This window comes from Panthera leo, chromosome B3 (genome assembly GCF_018350215.1).
Source record: "Panthera leo isolate Ple1 chromosome B3, P.leo_Ple1_pat1.1, whole genome shotgun sequence".
Classification (NCBI taxonomy): Eukaryota; Metazoa; Chordata; class Mammalia; order Carnivora; family Felidae; genus Panthera; species Panthera leo.
Window position 1 is genome coordinate 81510634 of NC_056684.1, and position 22775 is coordinate 81533408.

General features: G+C 40.9%; 1 protein-coding gene across 1 annotated transcript in view; it reads left to right on the plus strand.

The window, feature by feature from the left end:
* The first annotated feature begins 11566 nt into the window (after positions 1-11566).
* Positions 11567-22775, plus strand: part of AKAP6 (A-kinase anchoring protein 6) — a 554746-nt gene continuing 543537 nt past the window's right edge. The window contains exon 1 of the mRNA XM_042942947.1: positions 11567-11736. The gene's annotated coding sequence lies outside the window, so the exon portion shown is untranslated. The remainder of the gene's footprint in view (positions 11737-22775) is intronic.

Below are 22775 nucleotides of genomic sequence, written 5' to 3' on the forward strand. Positions count from 1 at the left end.
AACTTCTCCTGTCATGGGTAGGGGGCATGGGTGACACTGGTCCAACCCTGGTTTCCTGCAGTGAGCCTGGCTCAGGGCACCTGCCATTTGTGGAGCATCTTTAGTCTCCATGAATTCCCAAGAGCTAAATTCATTTGCATAGTAAACATACCTATTTATTTGGAGAAGTGGTAGGAGTGGTATGCTCCTGTTTCTTTTCTTTTAGGAACAAATCACCCTAATTTAAGAGCTTTCCCCTATTGCTTTTGATTCTTTCATGAGTGATCATACTGCTCAGCCCATTTTTCATACCTCACATCACTACTGAATCCCCACTTGCAATCAGAGCAAGCGAACATGAATTGTTCTTGATAATTTTTCTCAGAGACAGAGGGTGGTGGTGGTTGGACTTGGTAACACGAGTGAGTTGGGTCTCAAGGACTGTATCTAAGTGAGGTTAGGACATGGCTGGCTTGGCTGTGAATTCTGGCAGGGTCACCATGTTCCCTGTATCCATGCTGCTCATAACATCTCTGTCCTCAGCTGGCCTGGCACACACTGATGTCCCGGTGCACAGAGGGGTGTGAGAAGGCTGTTTTTGGTTTGGGCTGATGCAGACTTGACACCTGTCACCTTTTCTGACACTCTGTCTTGAGCCTAATTATTTTTATCCCCTAAGCTATAGAATGGGGAAGCTCTGTGTGGCTGTTTGTTGCAGCACTGTGCCTGAGCACAGAAAGCACCAAGGGATGAAATCATGCCCATGTTCCAGCCAAGCTATGCATCCACAGAGCTGTGTTCACCCAGAGTGAGGGCCTTCTAATTTATACATACACTGTGGTGGCCATACAAGGATGCATCGATAAGTTTCTTATTTCCTCAGATAAGATGGTCAGGCTTTAAACCTCTTATTTGCCACTCTTATAGACAGATGTTGCTGAACCCCATAAAGGGGATACTTTTACTGGGGCATGATGAAGGGGGAGAGTTAGGGCCTGGGGCCAGGTTGTTGTGCTACACAACTAGCTGCTGGAAGAAGCTCCACAGGCTGGGCTTCCTGACATTAGTGTAGAGCTGGCAGGTGAGGTACCAGGCTTCCCCTTTTATCTGGGTAAGCCTCAGACCTTTTCTCCAACTAGTGACACCCTCAAACTTCCAAGTGGCCAAAGAAGTTCCCAGCCTTTCTTCCTTCCAGGGGCCAGCTTTTTTGTGCACAGTGCCACTGATACCTTTGGCCTGGATCTAATTCCCCCCTCCCTACCCTGCCACCTCACCAAGTTGTGCAGCTATTTCTGGCCATAAAGCTATAGGAAATTGGCCCCAGGGAAGGAGTTGCTGGAAATCCAGCCCTTGGTATAAGAAAGCCATGGCAAATGTCACCTTGCAGTGCTGCTGAGATACTTCCTCTTAATATTATAGCTTGACTCCTTCTCAAGGGACACTTCTGTGCTAGTGCCTAAGATAGCATAGAAGCATATAGTTTCTAGAGCAAATGAATACTTTCTTTAGTTTCTCCTTTCCACCCTCCCCCTCCTCCTCCCCTCCCCACTCCCCTTCTCCCTCCTTTTCCTCCTCCTCCTTCCTCCTCCTTCCTCTTCCTTCCTCCTCCTCCTCCTCCTCCTCCTCCTCCTCCTCCTCTGGTTTAACTGGTCCTCAATATCCTTTCTACTTATAATTGATAGAATTTGCCATAGAATTCCTTCAGAGAAGCTCAGGAGATGACACAAGGAAAGAGAGGCTCATTTGTAATAGGAAGAAAAAGCAGCAATTATGAACAGGATAGAGAAAGTGAGAGAAAGAACCAACTCACGGACTGCAAGATCATGACCTGAGCCAAAGTCAGACGCTTAACTGACTGAGCCACCCAGGTGCCTCTGTTTCACTTTTCTATCTACTTATGCATCCAGTTCTTTTGTCTTACCCTAACCATTTTTACCACTTACAGTAATCCTTCCTACCATCATCAAGAAAGTTCCTGCATAATAAAGAAAAGAGACTGGGAACAAATTCAGTCCAAGAGTTTCATGTGATTGGTAGAATTGGGTTGGCAGTCTCATTCTCAAGAATGTCTTGTGCTAGCCAGCATCCCTGAAGCCAGTTAGTAGGGACAAGGGAATGGGATTAAGGAACCATGAAGAATCTGTCTTACAGCTGGGGTATGCGAGCCAGGGAGTCAGCCTAGCAAAGTTAAGCCTTAGAATTATGCAGGCTTTTAATGAACTACTCTTCTAGGAAGTATTTTACTAGGCTAGGCAGAGTTTACCAATGCAGGAGGGCAGAAGGCCAGCATTTAGAACAGGGCGGTTCTTCCTTGTGTGAGAAGCTGTTTCAGTGAGGCACTGTGAGCCTTTGGAAGCCTGTATATGCCTTCCATGATTGCCATGAAAAAATATCAACCATGGGCCCTTGAACAAGGTAGAGAAGAAATAGATAAAATTCTTAGAGAATGAAATGGGCATGGATTCTAACATCATGAAATTTAGCAAATTATCTATAAAACGGGTAGCTGTTTTACAGACAAGAGAAATCAAATGTAGAGATATGATTGTCATGGGCACCATGGGAGATACGTAGGACTTAAGAACAAATGAACAAAGTATGTTCTTATGATTGCAGCTTTCAGAGAGTAGGAAGCAGAAGTTTGTAGGAGAATTATAGACTGTGTAATGAGGATGGAACTTGAGACCCATTGGAAAATCATGTTTCCAGGAGTGTAGCCATTTGGGATACTGGGAAACCAGAGTCTGGGAGAACTTTCCTACATTGTGCTCATGGTTTATTCCATATCTGTTTCACTTTTCTTTTTTTTTTAATGTTTATTTATTTTTTTGAGAGAGACAGAGACAGAGCTCCAGTGGGAGCAGAGAGAGAGGGAGACACAGAACCCAGAGCAGGCTTCAGACTTTGAACTGTCAGTTCTGAACTGTTGGGTGCTTAATCGACTGAGCCACCAGGTATCCCTGTTTGACTTTTCTATCTACTTAGGCATCTACTTCTTCTCTCTTACCCCAGCCATTTTGCCACTTACAATAATCCTTCCTACCACCATCAAAAGAGTTCCTGCATAATAAGATACCTAGGAATAAACCAAAGAGGTAAAAGGTCTGTACTCTGAAGACTATAGAGTATTTATGAAAGAAATTGAAGAGGATACAAAAAAATTAAAAAACATTCCATGCTCATGGATTGGAAGAAGAAACATTGTTAAAATATCCATGCTACCCAACGCAGTCTCACATTTTATGTAACCTCTATCGAAATACCACCAGCATTTTTCACAGAACTAGAACAAACAATCCTAAAATTTGTATGGAACCACAAAGGATTCTGAATAGCCAAAGCAATTGGCTGAAAAAAGAATAGCAATCCTGAAGAAGAATAGCAAAGCTGGAGGCATGACGATTCCAGACTTTAAGCTGTATTACAAAGCTATAGTTATCAAGATAGTATGGTACTGGCACAAAAACAGACACATAGTTCAATGAAACAAAACAGAAAACTAGAAATGGACCCACAACTATATGGCCAACTAATCTTCAACAAAGGAGGAAAGAATATCCAGTGGAGGAAAGAAAGTCTCTTCGAAAACTGGTGTTGGGAAAACTGGACAGCAACATGCAGAAGAATGAAACTTGACCACTTTCTTACACCACACACAAAAATAAACCAAAATTGATGAAAGCCCTAAATGTGAGATAGGAAACCATCAAAATCCTAGAGAAGAACACAGGCAACAACCTCTTTCATCTCGGCCAGAGCAACTTCTTACTAGACATGTCACTGGAAACAAGGGAAATAAAAGCAAACATGAACTATTGGGACCTCATCAAGATTAAAAGCTTCTGTACCATGAAGGAAACATCAGCAAAACTAAAAGGCAACCAACAGAATGGGAGAAGATATTTGCAAATGACATATCTGATAAAGGGTTAGTATCCAAAATCTATAAAATCCAAACAAATAATCCAGTGAAGAAATGGGAAGAAGACACGAATAGACACTTTTCCAAAGAAGACATTCAGATGACTAATAGACACATGAAAAGATGCTCAGCATCACTCATCATCAGGGAAATACAAATCCAAATCATGATGAGAGACTACCTCATACCTCTCAGAATCAGAATGGCTAAAATTAACAACACAAGAAACATCAAGTGTTGGTGAGGGTGGGGAGAAGGGAAACACTTTTGCACCACTGGTGGAAATGCAAACTGGTGTAGCCACTCTGGAAAACAGTACGGAGTTTCCTTAAAAATTTAAAAATAGAACTACCCTACGACCCAGCAATTGCACTACTAGGTATTTACCCAAGGATACAAAAATACAAATTCAAACAGGTACATACACCCTGATATTTATAGCATTATCAACAGTAGCCAAACTATGGAGAGAGCCCAAATGTCCATTAATTGATGAATGGATAAAGAAGATATGCTGTGTGTATATATATATATATACACACACACACACACACACACACACACACACACACACACAATGGAATATTATTCAGCCATCAAAAGGAATGAAATATTTCCATTTGCAACAATGTGGGTGGAGCTAGAGTGTATTATGCTAGGTGAGATAAGGCAGGCAGAGAAAGACAAATACAATATGATTTTACTCATATGTAGAATTTAAGAAACCAAACAGATGAACATATGGGAAGGGGGAAGAAAAGAGAGAGAGTGAAACAAACCATAAGAGTCTCTTCATGATAGAGAACAAACTGAAGGTTGGTGGAAGATGGGTGGAGTATGGGTGATGGGTATTAAAGAGGGCAGTTGCTGTGTTGATTACTGGGTGTTATATGTAAGTGATGAATAACTATATTCTACTCCTGAAAACAATATTACAGTACATGTTAATTAGCTAGAATTGAAATAAAAATTTGAAAAGAAAAAAAGAGACTTCCTGCAATGCTACTTGCTCACCTACTGGAAAAAAAATAGAGTTCCTATAATGTTGTGGGCTTTGTGCATGTCACATGCATCATCTAATTTCATGGTCCCAGCAATCCCATGAGGTACTTATGAGGGAGCTTTCAGAAGACATCCAAAGGGGGTTTAAGATCCCTGGGTCTGCCTTTGTAAAGGTGTTTCCATCCTATAGAAACAGAGAGTACTAGTGAATTGTGACCACTGTTTTTAAATGTGATTGACAAAAGTCATTACAAGAAGATCCTGCAACCTCTTCTTTGACTAAAGAAAAATGAGTAACAGATGCTTTGTTTAGCTTCTTTTAAGTAAACAAACATGTCTGGAGTCCAGTTGGAATCAATGAGTATCAGTAGCAAGTTAGGGAATGTTGTAACCTTTCTAGGCAGATGTAATGAAATAATGTTTTTTGCCGAGGAGGATCAAGGGTTGAAATTGTATTGTTGAGTCTCTTGAACACACACTGGTTCAGGAGAGACATGGAAGGCTGAGTAATGGATTTCTCATTGGTGGACCTGAGCTGGCCAATTTGTAGAAAACTTATTTACTCAAACCCTGTTTTCCAACTAAAGACAGATGAACCTTTGATCTGAGATGTTTTGCTCATCATCCAAGCTAAGCCAGGTACTGTGAGCAGAGACCGTTTTTGATTGCTAGAAATCACCTTGATGAAGTTATGTAATCCAGAGCATCTGATTCAGGGAAAGATGGGAGCAGTGAGGGAGCATAGAGATCCGAGGGGCTTCTGTCAAGGGTGTTAGAAGAGAAGTAGTGAGACATGGGAATAGGAGATAGAATGAACATTTACTACCGTTCACATGGAGCTGATGGGAGAAAGAAATTATCCCTGACCAAATAATTAAATCAGAGTTTGAGGGATGGGTAGAACTTAAGCAAATGAACCCCTCATTGTGCAGATGAGAAACTGAGACCCCAGGAGATTTTCCAAGGCCATACAGTTGAGAATGGTTAGAATGGAATTCCAATCCATGTCTTCAGACTCTAACTTTCCATCACATTATGTGGAGTTGAATTTATTTTTTTATGGTTCCTAACATAGGAACCTTAGGAGGAAATGTGTCTCTTGTTTCCTTTTATGAAGACAGAAGCTATAGATCTGCTATTATTTCCTTATTAGCAATGATGCTTGAAGCTCATGAGAAGTTCACACACTTGATAATAAACACCCTCTCATAGTCTGAGAGAAAGGTTGAAAAAAATTTACATGAAAAATATCAAAATCCCAAACTCATTAATGGATCCAGTTCCTACTAATACTCCTTTTTTGTCCTACTTGCCTTTATTTTTGTGATGGTTTTGGGCTTCCTGAAGTGAGTGATTTATCTTGAACAATATAATTTGTTCTTGAATCCTGCTGGTGTAAATGCTACCCTAAATAAATAGAAATAGATACAAGTCCACAAATAAATCAGACTCCCTGCTTAAAAAACAAGCACAAAATTCAGTTCTTTCTTTCTGGAAGATAAAAATCCACAAAGCTAACAGTCCATTGCCTTGCCCATGTATACGACCTCATTCAAGCTATTTGTTGACTTATTTATTTGTAGTAAGACTGGGATTTTTTCCTCCCTTGCTTCCTTCTTTTTTTCTCTTCACTATCATTCATTCTTGGAGGGGTCTTTGGTAAGGCAGCAAAAAGGGACTTTGTCAGCACAAAAATATATGAAAGACTATAAAAGGTGGTGAATATTAGCAAGGAAAGGTATGTTAGAAATGGTGACCCTCTGAGACTCTGAAGGAATTAAAATAATCAGGAGTCATAGAACACAGAGAAGATGATTCACACTCCCCTCTCCCAAGGGTTGAGATAAGACACTTGAGGGAAACAGAGGGATGGAAGAAATAATGAAGACACAGGTAAAGAGATCAAAAGGGAGACCGGAGAGAAAAGAGCCTCACAGAGTCCACCAAAGACAAGCTCTTCAAGGACTGAGGAGTACTTGATGGAAAAAAGTGAGGGGCCCTCTGTGTGTTTGTGATCATCTAATTAGTGGAAAACATTCCTTTTGGTGATAGAGTATATAGCTAAGGTAAAATGTAGTTTGTTATCCAAACTGACACCTTTTTGCAAGTGAAAGGGGGCAATAACTGATGATGCTGACTCAACAGGTGTAAACTGGGACTATGAGGCAAATCTGGACCAAATATGGTCACAGAATCTACCTGTAACCCCTCCAGACTTCATGGCCATAACTAAGAGGTTAGACCCAATCATAGCACTGTTGTTAAACACTGATGTGTCCAGCACTGTGCTTGGCACTGAAGATACAAAACCGAGCTCTTCTGTTTCTATACCAGATGAGTTGTTTTTTTCTGTGGCCAAGACTTTCATGACACTAAAGAGCAAGGCAAAACCTTCACAGTCCAGTTCCCCAATTATGATACTTGTTACGAGGGATTGTGTACACGACTTCCACCTGGTCTCGCCTGCAAGGTGGTGGCTGTGCACCCTGCGGCCTGATGAGTCAGAGTGGTGTAATTTTGTTCTACTTCTGCCCCACATATGCTGATTTTAATCAAATGAATGCCTAATCCTGTAGTGAATTTTATTAAACCCTTTGCCCTTCCCCATTCCATCTGTTACGTGTCTTATTCTCTATCCTGGAATAAGCTGTATTTTTTCTGACTTTTTTTTCCTTCCGTGTTAGATATCTTTCAGAAATAGGCCTGGAGTCAAGAATTACAATCAGATTGAAGTGGGTCTGACTGAGGATTTGCAGTATCTGAGTTACTTTCTCTAATGCAACGCTTCTCTTATCAGCAAAGCCTCCAATTTTGATGGCGTGTAATGCAGTGTACTGGGGAGCTCTGCAGTTGGTTTCACAGACCTTCCTGTTAGGCCTGCAATTACGGTCTCCCCAGGTTCTAAAAGACCCTAGAGGCATACAGTTATGTGGCAACCACTTGGATCAGGATGTCTGGACTGCGAAGCCCAAGTGCCTGCTGGTGGATACCTCATAATCTTGGTTCAGTGGGCCTTTCTAATTCTTTTGATTTATTCAGCTATTTTACTATATTATTGACCATATCTTCACATACGTAAAAACCAACTCAACTTGAAAACAGGCTTCAGGGCATGTTGTGTCCTGGGAATAGCAAAAGAATATAAACAAATCTTCCCCAAGGAGTTTATTTCTGTTTACTATAGTTTCTCTCCTTGGCAGGCGTGATAAGGTTTTAGTTTAGAGGAATGAAAATCTTCTAAAAGATGTTGATGGTATGGCCAACTACAAATTTGGTTCTCTTTGAGGAAGCACAAGCCCAGATATCTGGGTTCTGTTCCTCATTTATTTCATGTCTGTGTCAGCTTCCCCTATTTTTAAGCTCCTTTGAGAGGAAGCTTCCTGTATCTCTCATCTTTCACGGCCTTCTTCACCCTACTCTACTACAGTCTAGTGCTAAACTCATTTTTTTCCACAGAGGAGGTATTTGATAGATGTTTCTAAACTCAATAAATATCTTTGGCCTGGAAATCAGTAATTCCCTTATTTGATGCTGACTGAAAGACTCACTGACAGGTTCTTGGAGGGAATGCATGGGTTAATGTCCTTTGAGTAACAAGGCCATGCCAAAGGTGTGGAAAATATGAAAGTCACTCCATGCACACTCCATGCCACTCCATGTGGGGGAGGTTTTGCTACCACAGTGGCTGAATCTTCAGGTCTCTAGAGATGTAGGTAAAACATAGGGTTGATACCACATCCAATTTTTTAACTCTCTTGCTTACTGCTTGTGCTGTTTGACCTACACTCACAAACCTACTTTGTGATAGGGTAGAAGGAAAGGTGTCTTAAACCTAGGAACACTCAGCTAAATTAAAGCCCAGGGCTTGCCTTAAAAGAAGCACCTGCCCCCCCAAAAGAAGCACCCAGAATCCTCACTTGCTTCCCAAACCAGATTCAAGTAGGATGTGCCCTACCTTGAAATAGGCAGGAATCAAACTAGCCTAAAAAACCAAAGGGATTAAGACATATGACAAAAGGCCGCTTGATTCTCTACATCCTATTCCTTATTTTTTTTAGTGTTTCAACCCAGCGGTAGTGTTCTTGTGCTGTCTACCCTATTTGACATTTTCATGTTGCTTCTCTTGATAGTCATTGGGTTTCTCGTCAGTTAGGGATGATGATGCTTTATTACTACCTCTGGGTAAAACTCTGGTTTCCAGGAATTCTGTTTGTGTTATATGTGCTAACAATCCAAATTTCTGCCTCATTGAGGGTGGGGAAGGTGGGCCAGGACTGGCCATTATGAACAGATGATGAAAGTTCAAGGCATTGGGGAACTTCACATGAGTTTCCAAGTAGAGAGGAAGTATGCAAGTGTTTTATAGTAATTTTCTCTGTTTGGTAAGCAGATGCCCTCTTGTTCAGGGCTGAGTGGTGAGAAACAGGAGAAGGTGTCTTCCATTTATGTTGTGATAGCCATGACTTTAGAAGGCAAAAAGGTGTCACACAGGGCCTGTACAAAGTCTGCCTTTAGTTGTGAGGAAGCGGTGATATTTTGTCATTTGTTTGCTCAGAGAAGATACCTTTTTGCAACTCTAGTAATACAAAGTCTTATAGTCATCTGCCTACCAAGAAGAAGGAACAGTATGATCAATATTGTGTCTCCAACATCAAATTACATTCCTAACTCAGTGAAGACCTAGAATATAGTCTTTTGATTCTAGATAGGTGTTTTTGCCTAGTTCCATCATTTTGCTCTGTGTATGACCAGGGCTAATCAGAAATGCAGGGTATTAAATTTCTTCAGGATGGCTCTTCCCTCCATGCCTTTTCTGAGGCCCATTATTTTAAACTTAAAAATCTGGGGCGCCTGGGTGGCGCAGTCAGTTGAGCGTCCGACTTCAGCCAGGTCACGATCTCGCGGTCCGTGAGTTCGAGCCCCGCGTCAGGCTCTGGGCTGATGGCTCGGAGCCTGGAGCCTGTTTCCGATTCTGTGTCTCCCTCTCTCTCTGCCCCTCCCCCGTTCATGCTCTGTCTCTCTCTGTCCCAAAATTAAATAAAAAACGTTGAAATTTAAAAATCTAACACCACACATAGCTACTAAGTGTAGGGTTTCTGGCTACTGAGAATACTTGCTGGTTAATATCAGTTGGAGTGCCTTAAGCAACCACTGAAAAATCCAACAGAAACTTAGAGTTTTGTAATCTAGGCATTAACAGCTAGTTGATGCTTCTTTGAAATGTAGAGATAGGGAGAAGATTTGTGGGTCCTGGTTTGGTAGAGAAGGGGGTAAAATATTCTGTTAAAAGTGAATATAGGCACAAGCCAGTTGTGTCAGGGACAGATAGTTTCTTTGTGTGGCTTGAACTTACATTTGAGGAAAGGAACTAAACTTCATAAAATTGAACTTTTAAACTCAAGTTTAAGAGAAGCTATGAAATCACAAGTTCCATAGGCATGGACTATGTCTTACACAGTAAGTGTTTTTGCAACTGGCAAGGTATTATTTTACTCTTGGTGGACACGCAATGAATGTTCATTGAATTGTATTGAATTTTCTGAAGATATGGATGAAGTTGGTGGAAAGCCCTGATTTGGGTATTTTTCAGTCTGTTTTCTCTGTGTAATTCTGGGATTTCAGGAAGGCTAAGAGGCAAGAGAGAAAGCATTACTTTTGAAGATCAAAGAGATTCATTGCAGATGGAACATGAAATGTGAAGGAATTCTGGTGAGAGATGAGGCTGGAAAGGTCTATGCAAGACAAGTCATGCAGAGTCTCTTCAGTTGGTTAAGGCATTTGGACATCATCCCAAAAGCAGAGTGGAGCACAGAAGGATTTTTAGTGAGGGGAATGATGTGCTTAGATATACATATTGAAAAGTCACTAGGTATAACATACAAAATGGATGAGAAGAGCTCAAGTAGGGACAGGAAAACCAGTTGGTAGACATCTCAAATTTGAGAAATGATTATTTTAACCTGAACTAGGCTAGTAGGAGTGAGAGTGGAGAAAAGTGAATGGATTTAAGAGAGGGAATTGACAGTTCTTGAAATGGACTAGATGTGGAGGAGCAAAGGGTGATAGATGATTCCAGAGTCTCTGATTTGGGCAATGATAAAAGGTGGTGCTATCAACATGACAGAGAACAGAGCAAAAGAGAGGGGCGTGGAGAGGAGATAGAGAAGATGATGAGTTCAATTTTTTACGTGTTGAGTCTGAGGAGCTTGTGGGACATCCTAGAGATGTGTAGTTGGCAGTTGAATGAATGAGTTTCAAGTTCTGAAGAGAGATATCAGTCGAAGTACAGATTTGAGAATGATGTAGACATGGGAGTAGATGAATTTGTTCAGGGAAATACCAACATGTAAAGGCTGGACAGAGTTAGAAGGGTGCATAAAGAAACCTAACCATGAGTGGTTAGAGGGATAGGAGGCAAACAGAGGTGTGCACAGTGGATGAGAGAATTTAAAGAAGGAATGGTCCACCTTCTTTACCTTTAAGTCATCCAATCTCTGGGTTCCCAAATATTTCACATTACTTTGGTCAGTAAATCCTAGATGAAGAAGAAAGAAAGAAAGAAAGAAAGAAAGAAAGAAAGAAAGAGAAAGAAAGAGAAAGAAAGAAAGAAAGAAAGAAAGAAAGAAAAGAGAAATCATATCTAACCACTACTGTGTGAATAAGGTAGCCCAAGGTCATTGGTCTGTTTTATTTAAACATCTCTAGGTCCTGCTCCCTGTGAGGATTTTACCTATAGCAGAGAGAAAAAGAAGAAATCCTCTTCATACACTGTACAGCTGCACTGAAAGTAGCCAGCAGGGAGATTGGCCTATAAATACTATGAGCACATTAAGGTAAGTACATTTTAAAAAAGTTATGTCTTCTGGCTATGATTTAATGTGATGATTGGTGGAAGTGGAATTGAAGAGTGACAGGAAAATATTAATGGAAGGTAACACACAGTCCTTTGGCCTTAGAAAGAGCAGTGGGCTATATCTGTTCCCAGAGGGAAAGTTTGATGACTAATGATCTTAATATACACTTTAAACATTCTGACAGTGATGCAATGGGTGCTGCTTTTACTCTTAGGATAGCAGATTCTCCTATGCTCTGGTGGGGTCTCCTACTTCAAGTCTGTTTAGAGGACTACCTAAGGGTACAATGGCAGAAGCATCACGACTCCTATATTCCTATTCGAGGCTGTGGGTGCTGTAAAAGACCTACTATAAAAGGCTGTAGGTGGGTGCTGTTTTCCCTGCAGAGGAAAGGGAGCAAATCCAAGGTCCCAAGAAGGCTTGCTTTCCCAAAATATCGCACTCCCCATGTTGCTGATTAAGAGCTGGTGATTCACATTTAGATGCCCTTCTGCCCTCACCCCCATCTTAACAACACAAAATTTGAGTCAAGCTTGAACCTTGCTAAGAAAACAGTGTTGCTCTTTTTAGTCTTAGCAGCACTAGCATCTAAAGACAGCCTCCGTGGGAAGGCAGAACCTTAGTTACCTCCTCCCCAAGCTGTTGCAGGAATTTCAGACCTCTGCCTGCCAAAGCACTTTTATAGAGCTTAGGATTTTTTCTTTTCTTTTCTTTTCTTTTTTTTTTTTTTGGTGGGGTGAGGGAATGCCTTCAGTGACTCACTCAACTTCTCTCTCTAGGCCTCAGTTTTTTCCTCCTGAGGGGTCTGGATTAGGAGATCCTTGAGGTCCCCCAGGCCTAGTCTGTGTCTCCACCAGTGGGGCCCAGCAGCAGAGAGCTTGTTCTCAGCCAGGCCCTTCCCTGGTGAGCTCAACTGGCTTCTAGAGGACTGCTCTATATTTGAACAAGGCAAGTCATGATATATCAGTCTGCAGAAAGGGAGTTTGTTTGGAGTGGGAACTCACAGGAAGAGGCTTCTGCATTGAAAACGCACATACCCCTGTGGGGGCTGGGAGGAAGATAAAGAGCCCTAGTTTCTCTAAGGGATCTAGAAATCAGAACAGTTAGATTCTGCCTGGCCTGCTCCTGCTTTGCCTGATTTCTTGGCCTTGTAAGTTTGTCTTCACCTGTGAAGAGGCTCCTGGTTTAGAGAAAGGGTATTGGAAGCAGACAAACCTAGTTCTGTTCCTTGGCTGATGTGTAACTGAGTGAGTTATTGGACTTTCTACACCTCATTTTCTTTATCTGTTAAATGAGGATGTCTTATAGGCCTGTCATGAAGATTAAATGAGAACACACATATAAAACAACAGTGTAGAGTCTGGCCTGGGGACACAGTGCTGTTGCCTCCCTCCATCCCCAGTCCTTCTCTGTACTTTTACCTTTTCTCGCATTATTCTTCCTGCCTGTATCGTTCTCTCTACGGCTCTCTCACTTGCAGTGCTCAGTGAGGTCCTCCTGCCCTTACAGTGCTTGAGTCCTCTTGCTGTCCCAAGCATGCATTACCTGGCTTCACACTCTGTTCACTACCTTCTTTCTATAATATTGTTTTGTTGATTCTTCCCCCCTGGATTGCTGACCTTTGATAGAAGGAATCTGTCAAATACTGGTTATCTTTCTACAGTACCTGGTAAGATGTCAGGTGCATAGAAGAGGCCTAAGCAATATGTGAATGAATGGATGCAGAAAGTTACAAGGAAAATGAGGGCACAGTGTATGGTTAAGGCCTGAATGCTAAATAGGCTGCCTGAGTTTGAATCCTGGTGCTACCAATTATGGACTTTGGAACTTTACAAATTGTTGAATCTCTGTTCCTCAGTTTTCTTATCTGCTCAGTGATGGCGATGGTAAAAACAGTACCTTCTCCTTGAGTTGTGAGAATTAAATAAGTTAGATTTGAAGAATGTAGACAGCAATGCCTGGCGCATAGTACTATGTAAGGACATTATTATTATTTTAAAGAACATGAGTTTAAGATTAGACAAATCTGATTTCAAAGCCTGCTCTACTGCTGACTAATTATGTGACCTTGGACAGAAGTTATTCATTTTCTTTATGCTCTAATTTCTTTATCTATAAAATAGAGATAATATAAATTGTTGTGAAGACAAAATTGAGGTAAGAGCCCAGCACATAGTATGTGCTTGATAATCCATTGGTGACTAGATGCCTGCTTCAGTCTTCCAGAAGTAAGAATTTGAAGTGCCTGTATGAAAATCATTGTGGTGGCTCAGGCCCCATTAAGGAAACTGAAAATAGGTTTGCCCTGACTGGAAAGGATTGAGAAAAGAGTGGAAACAGGGGTTGTGGGTGTATTGCAGGAAGGACTGGGAAGTTACTTTGTGCTGGTTGCTAAGCTGTATCACCAAAATTCTGACCAAATTAAGTCATTAAAAATACATTTGGAAGGAGCTAGAGACTTTTGCCTGTGTGAAATCCCAACACAGGTCCACAAGTCACCTTTCTGTGTATCTTTGATTATGTAACATGTTTCTTGTGCTTTGTCCTGACTTAGCCAGCTGTGTTACTATCATGGGGATGTTGTAGGTGTGGGCTAGTGGACACATGCCATCCTCTGCCGGCCAAGTGCATCTGTGATTCTCGGCTTCCAAGAAGGTGAAATATGCCAGCTCGGAGCATGGGTATCTGAAGGGTGCCACTTGGCCTCTTCTTCTGAAGCCAAGCTGGGACTCAGAGAGTCCTAATTTCTAGGGTTCAGTCTATTGATTCTCATAACCAAGATCGCATTTGGTGCTGAGTGATGTTTTCTTTTTATTTTTTTAATTTCTTTTTATTATTGAGAGAGAGGATAGCGAGTGGTAGAAGGGCAGAGAGAGGGAGAGAGAGAATCCCAAGGAGACTCCATGCTGTACGCACCAAACCCAATGCAGGGCTTGATTCCAGGGACTGTGAGATCACATGACCTGAGCTGAACTCAAGAGTCAGACACTTAACTGACTGAGCCATCCAGGTGCCTCAGTGCTGAGTGATGCTTTAGGCCCCAACAGGAGCTATGTCCCCTTATTCTCTGCTAGCACTGAGGGGCCGAATGTTTTCTGCCATTCAGGGCAGAGGGGATCTGAGTGGTTTCAGTCAGGAGCCCCACTAGGTCCATTGTCCTTACAGGAGGGAGTTGGGAGGGGGAGCAAAGGAGAGGCAGGCAGGGTGGCCTTGACACTGATTACCTCTTTCCCAGTTGTCTTTGCTGTGTTTGAATCACAGGACTAGGGATTTAAACCTCTCCACCACCATCTGGATCTGTGTTTAGACTTTTCATGGTGCAAGCTTCTCATGTCCCTTTTTTCTGTCTTTATGCTGCTTCTTTGTTTGAATTTAGTGCTAAGTCTGCAATGCAATAAATTCTTTGGAAAATAAAAGTAATACGTGTCTACCTCAAATTACAAATTTGCTGCGTATTTGCAGTGTCATCTCACCATCTCATCAACATCTTGTGGCTTCACCGTTAGCAGCGCCAACAACTGGTTTCAAATATCGAGATAAAAGTACCTACTTTCTTTTTTCATTACCACAAAATTCTTTATTATTATAGTCTTATTTTCACTATATTCAGATGGGAGGACTCTTGATTAACTTCATTTTGCAGAGTAAAATTCAGATATGGGAAAGTTTAAAGAAGACTGTTGATTACATTCAGGTAGTAGGCCTGGCTACACCAGTTCAGTAGTATCAACCTGGCTGTGCACCTGAGGAATTTAAAGAAACATGATGCCTAGGTCTCACCCGAGCCAATGAAAAATGACAGTCCATTGAGGAGGTGTCAATTCAAGGAGATTTCAGTCTTTTCGGGTGAATCTCATGGGCAAACATAGTTGAGATTACTGCTGAACTTACTAAGAAGGCAAGATGTCATTTTCACTGTTGGAATTAGGAAATCACAGGAATGACTGTAAAATGACTGTATATTTAAAAAAATGTAACTGATAATGTTAAATTAAAACTTGCTTAATGCTATTACTTTTCAAACCAATTAGCATTTTGTTTGTGAAGGTTTTTGGATAGCAACAGGTACAAGCATTTGAATTTGTATTTTTTGTTTTAAAGAATAAAACTCCAGGGTATTAGGACCAGAAATGCTCACTCATTGTTTATCAGGACCTTATTGACTATAGTGAGTGTATCTCCGTGCACTCCCCTACTCTCCCCTGCTCTCAGGCTTGTAGTCATTGCTTATGACTGTGCTAACCTTAGTGATTTCCAATGAGGTTTTGAGCAGAGTGCCCCTAGGGGGCTATTCAGAATTGCTTTCTCAGAGTAAGGCTTTTTGAAACTATACCCTACAGTCACATCCTTCAACCTCCCCATTCTGATCTGTTCCCTAAGGGTCCTAGTTAAGTAATACTATAGCAGTCACCCTTGATAATTGATAGGAGTGTATCTTTTGGCTATGTGAGAACAGAAATTAGGTTGAGAGCCACTTTTCTTAAAAGTGTCCCCAACACTGTTTAAAGTATGATATATTTACCCTTGACTTTAGAGGTTTATATGGAAATGTCAGGATAGTTGTCGCAAAAAACCTGGGATTGGATATTTTTTGCCTTTCATCTGAAAGTTTGATGCATCTGTAGTTGGGATTCTGTCCCTTTTAGGAATAGAGTTCAGAGCAAAAAGTAAACCATTCTGTGGAACATTTGCCCTAAAATGGCACCTCATGCTGTCTGAGTCCCTCTTGAACCACGAAAGGGATTCTTGAAGTTTCTAGCTTGGCTGGGTTGCTTTGGGAGCCAAAGAGAGTTCTAGTCATTAGCATTGGTGAGTTGTTGCTCATTAGCATTTGTGTGAACCAACAAAGGGTGTGAAACCCTAGCTTGTGGTGGGGGGGAGGGTGAGAGGGATTGTTTCTCCTTGGATTAATACCAGGGTTATTTCCCTTGGTGCAGAGCCATTCTTCTCTGTGTGGGAATGTTTAATGTTCATACTGTTAGGTGAGAGTCTCATTCAAAGAACTTATTTTAAATACACATTTTTCTCAATTTATATTAAAGAACCTACAAACCCAACAAAATACTCTTTGTCATGATGGTTTGTTCAGAAATTTGAAAAGGCATTCTGCTGTCTGAGAGAGAGTCTTCCTGCAGTGCAGGTCCAACAGTCATTCAAGCAAAGGGTTAATTGAGGCCAGAGAGGCTTCTCTGGCAGCCTGCAAGCTTTGTGCAATAGCCAAGCTGGGGGCTGGGAGAGGCTGATATTCATTTGTTTGTGTATAAGGCTTTCATTCCCAAAGTCTTAGACATCACATACCAGGAAAGATGATTGTGAAAAGCAGGGACAAACTCAAGTGGTTCCTGGCTGTCCTGGTTGCCTCTGATACATTTAATTCTGCCTGACAGTGTTTGCCACTTGGTTGTCTAAACAGAATTTTCTTCTCCAGTGGTGAGTGAAGATTAATTGTTAATGTCCAGTAGTCAATGATGAGTATTGGAGTAAAACTTTTAGTTTGGAGATCTTCAGCCCTCCCTTTCCATTGCACTACGTTTAAGCTTTACCCTGGATTTGTTATGCTTGATGAGGTGTAATGGTCTTTGACTCTGAGAAACTGTGCAGAGGGGTTATGCAAGAGACCCAGCTAGAAATGTCTCCCAGGACCCCGAAAACTCTGTCACTTCCTTTTCCTCCAGGTTTCCAAGCTCCTGGGATCTGGATATAGCAACAGCGCCCCCTAGTGTATGATAGGGTGAGGATGGGCTCCTGGTGAACTCCAGGAGGAAGTGTTCTGCCTTTACACAGTGAGTGAGCTGTGAGAAACAGGCAGCTTGCATTTATTTAACACTATGGCTGAGACCAAATATGCAACGGCAGTGTGTCTTCTAGGTTTTGATAACGGAGAAAGGAAGATAGAAACAGCAGGAAGACAGTGGTTTAGATGATTGTACAAAGATGTGAAAGCTAAGGAGAGCCACAAAAGCGAATCAGATCACTAGGGAAGGGAGCTGTTCCTATGAACAATTTGCCATTCTTCCAAAGAATTCAAAGCTGGGCCTCCTGCATGGAGAGGAGGATGGATAGGGCCTGGCCACAAAGGCTTTCCATTGCTGACTGAGACAGGGCCTGCAACCGGGCCAAAGCCTTCTTTTAGAGTAAAACTGAAATTACAGACACTGCAAGCAGCAGCTTAAAGGCCACTAACATATAAATGATTGATAAACATTACCTGCCAACAGAATTTTGATCAAAGGAACTAGACTTAAGTACAACAGGGAGCAAAAGGAGGGTAGAGACAGACTACAGAGAGAAGGGAAGAGGGATACTTCCTTCCCTCATTTTGTTCATCCAATAAATATTTATTGTTGAGCAGTTATTCAGTGCCAGATTTTGTTTTAGGGATTGGGGATACAGAAGTGACTAGAACAGAGTCCCTGCCCTCTTGAAACTTATATTCTTTACATTTGCTAAGGGGCAGGTCACCACAGCTCAGTGATTTATTTCCAGGTAGAATGTGATTTGAGGACATGGAAAGTACCTACCACTCAAAACTGTGTCTGCCCCAAAGCAGTCTTTTCTGAAATTTCTAAACTGGAGCCCCTTGTTTATCAAAGATGTGTTCTCTGAGAGAACTAATAATGAAGCCAGAGACTTTGGCTCCATACCTACTGTCTGGTGAAAATGAACAACCTAACAAGACTTAGAGGGATGAGGATACTGAGGGGTAGAGTTATAATGCTGGCACTGGCAAGTTGTGGCCTTGAGGAATTTATTTTTCAGGACCAAGTTTTCCTCATCTGGAGAAGCAGCTATGTTAATTCCTCCGTCAGATCCTTTCTAGCTCTAACATTCTTTTTTGCGTGGCAGGTAGCATCCAGGAAAGCACAGAGCCTGGAGCACCCCTGAGAACACTGGATAACTGTTTGGGAGTGGGAGTGGGACCAGATTAGACACTGAAAAAAAAGAGGGAGTATGGAGAAGGAGTGTGATTTGACCATTAAATCTGGGCTATTTAAAGAATGTTTCTGGGGCATTTATTCCTGGGTCCAATTTCTGACTAGAAAATGCCCCAAAGGGAAAGTGGTGGTGTGGATATGGTTGCTGCAGATATGGGGGGAAGCCCAATTATTATACTTTTATAGGTCAAATAATAATTATTTACAGAGCTCCTGGTTCTAGATCATACACCTGAGCTGCAGCTGCTTTAAAGAGCTTTGTGGGGTGGATATTCTTGTTGTGTAGTGTTTTTCCTTTCACACTCCTGTTCAGGATAGAAATGGAGTACCATAGGCTGATATTCTTTGAATCCTAGAGAGCAAGTGACCTACTTTACTATTGTGCCTGAAATATTCAATTAGAGTGTATTTTAGGAAACACTTTTTCAGCTTGAAATATGATTTTTGCTTTTGTGAAAACACACTGCAGTAGAGAGATACCCTTTTGGTTTTCTTGGCCGTTCTCGTGACCTAGTGTATAACTCTGGATACTTACATGACTTCTGTCCTTGGAATGAGGCAGTGTAAAATCCATGGGTTTCTTTAGAAAAGATAATATATAACTGTACCTTTATAAACACATGTGATGAAGATTAATGAAAACTTTGATTGGGTTTAGAAATTTAAAAATGCACAAGTTATATGCTGGACTCTCTAACAGCTAGATGTTGATCCTGGTCTTTGCAGTTCACTGGTTAGGCTCTGTCTTAAAAAAAAAAAAAAAATATATATATATATATATATATATATATATATATATATATATATATATATATAATATATACGTATATATAATATATATATTATATATACGTATATATAATATACGTATATATAATATATATATTAAATGTATATGTACATATACACATATGCATATATATATTTATATTTTTAATATTTATTTTTGAGAGAGGGAGAGAGAGAGTAAAACAGAGTGCAAGTGGGGGGAGGGGCAGAGAGAGAGGGAGACACAGAATCTGATGCAGGCTCCAGGCTGAGCTGTCAGCACAGAGCCCAACATGGGGTTCAAACCCAAGAACCTCGAGATGATGACCTGAACCCTACTGAGCCACCCAGGTGCTCTGGTTAGGCTTTCTTGACTTTGCGGTCCTTTTTCTTTGTGAAGAGTTTTCAGCCTCTCTGTGAAGAACACAGTACTGTATAAACAGGATTTAGGGATGGAATGTGGGTGGAGCTTTTTATTTGCAAAATTTCTTCTTATACATGGCCAAGTTTTAAAGAAATCAGGCCAAGGACCAAATGAGAGGCAGAAACCTTGGGTGGCTTTGGAGTTTTCTATGTGTGTGTTCTGCCATCTGCTGGAAAAGGATCACCAAGCTTGGAAAGCTGACTGGCAAAGTGGAAGAGTGTGAGCACGCCTGGCACCTCCATCTCTCCCAGGGCTGGGCAGAGAACAGCAGAGCTCATAAAATTCCATGATGCACTTGGATTTCTGTTGGATGACCTTAATTCACAACTAGAGTTGTATCCCCCAGGGACTTCCCCACCAGTTGTTGAGCTCAGGGCCAGATGCCTCAGGCTCAGGCTGCTTTGGGAGCCTGTATCACAACTTCCTCCGGATACTCAGTGTGTTGACCAGGATTGCCTTGAAGTATTTTTCATTGGCTTTAAGTGGAAACAAAACAAAATTTTAGATCCAAAATAGGGGCCAGGGTGGCTGCCTTTGTTGTAATATCAATATAAGAGGGCCTATTGACCTAGTGAGGAAAGGAATGCAGTACCCTTTTTTTCTGAGATTATAATCTCTTTACTTTTTGGTGTTAAAAGCCCTTTTACAAAATGATGATATTGGTTGTGAGTTATCACTTTAAGCATGTATTTGCTTGACAAAAGAAAAGGCTACTGTAAGTCAGTTCCCTAATTCTTTCAAAACCTTCTCTTGTCTCTGAAATCCCAAAGTCTGGGCAGATGTGGTGTGCCACTCCCTGTGGTCTCACCTTTCCCTGCATGTGACAACTTGAGTGGAAAAGTGGGGTCAATAACTTCCATATTTTCCCTGGAAAATTCTCCGTGGATTTTTCTGTGCTGTGACCCACATAGAAATGCAAAAGTAATAGTGTGGTAGAATGAGGATAATATCTCTTCATTAACTGGGTCGCTACTTTATAGATGAGTTTTGGTCTGTAGTGAATGCTTGGCCTGGTTTCGCACCCCTTTGGATCATTTTCTTCCTCTGGAGTTCTGGATGGAATGTGACCTTCCTGGCTGGATATGTATGTGGAACTCTCATGGGAAAAACTTAGATTTTTGGCACTCTGACCCTCCAGGCAACTAGGACAGGATGTGGACATCCAGCCTCTCTGTTTCTTGCAATTTCTCAGAGGTATACAGTACTTTTGAAAGATTTTTAAATGAGAACATGACATTTAAAGTCTATGATTAGTTAGGGGCACTTGGGTGGCTCAGTTGGTTAAGTGTCCGACTTCAGCTGTCATGCTCTGTGCTGACAGCTCAGAGCCTGGAGCCTGACTCAGATTCTGTGTCTCCCTCTCTGCCCTTTCCCCGCTCGTGTTCTGTCTCTCTCCCTCTCCAAAATAAATAAACATTTAAAAAAGTTAAAATTAAATCTATGATTACTTAAAAAATTCTAGTAAGTAAACTAATGGAATAGACTTTCTTTTTTATTAAAGGTTATAATTACAGAAGAGTAATTTTTTTCCCAAATTTTTAAAAGTTTTAATTCAAATAAAATTATAAAGCTAAAAGAAAACAATGAAAGTGGAGCTACTCTGATTGAGGTAGGGTTGGTATTTGATTCTGTGGAACCTGAACTGAAAATTGCTAGTGTAGAAAAACCGAACTGAAATTTATTTTTGAGAAGATATTTTGTTAAGAGGGCAGATTGTTGAGATCTAAGTAGGTGGAGGCCGAGAAAATTAGTGTGTACTGAAGCCAGAACACGTGCTGTCTTCATTGGAAATAGATATTCTCACAGAAAAAACTTTTCTTATATTTACCTGTTGATAACAACTGCTTCTGAACAAGCAAGGACATTCAGGATTGCAGGTTGTGAGTTTCATATGGACACACACAGAGGCTTATGACCTAAAGGCCATGTGAAGAAGGCAGAAAAATCCAACCTAGTTAAATTATCATGGGCCAGATTGTTAGAAATATGTCCAAGAAGTGATTTCATAAAACTTTGGAAACTTGGCTGAAAACACTGGCAGATCTGTATCATCTGGTAAATATTTAGGACTTTGTATATATTATCCTCAAGGAAAGGCAGTACACTGTAGAAATTATTTTTTTTTCAACAAAAACAACAAAATACTGTAAGATTGTTTGCTTTTTAAGCTAATAAGAATTTTGGTAAGAGAATAAGTTTTTTTTCTAGAGATGGGGTGGGGAAGAGGTCTTATTTCTGACAAAATTAGTTCAATTAAAATTCTCTTTCATTGAAGATAAGCAGATTGAAGTTTGCTATGATTTTGCTTGTTAACTCAGCAAAGTCTGGACATATGGTAGCTTCATTTTTCATCACCTGGTGTTTTTGTTTGTTTGTTTGTTTTTGTTTTTGTTTTCTTGCCTGAAAGACCTATGAGATTTCATCATTACCCGCATCTTAAAATCTTAGTGTGTAACTGAATGGCAGTTGAAAATGTGAATTCTCCTATGTCTTAGGAGACTTGGAAAGCAAAAAGATGGAGTTCAGGGATAATACTCCCCAAAGGGAGCAATCAAACATTAAGGCCACATCCTGGTTTCCTCAAGTCATAGCCTTCTCTTAATGACACCATCTTGTATTTCATTCCCATTGGGGTTCACACCTGTCATCTCATTTGTCTTTCAAATATCCATTAATGTAAATGGATATAGTAATCACGCACCTGTTATACAACTTGGGAAACAGAGTCACAGATGAGGAGTTACTTTCCTGTCTCCCTTTTCTGCAATTCATTGTTCTATTGGTAATAAGGATAATAATTCACTAATTATGTCAACCGTTCACTAAATGCCCAGCACTTTACATGTATTATCTCATAATTTCTTGTGAGGTAGGTATTTACCTCAGATGAG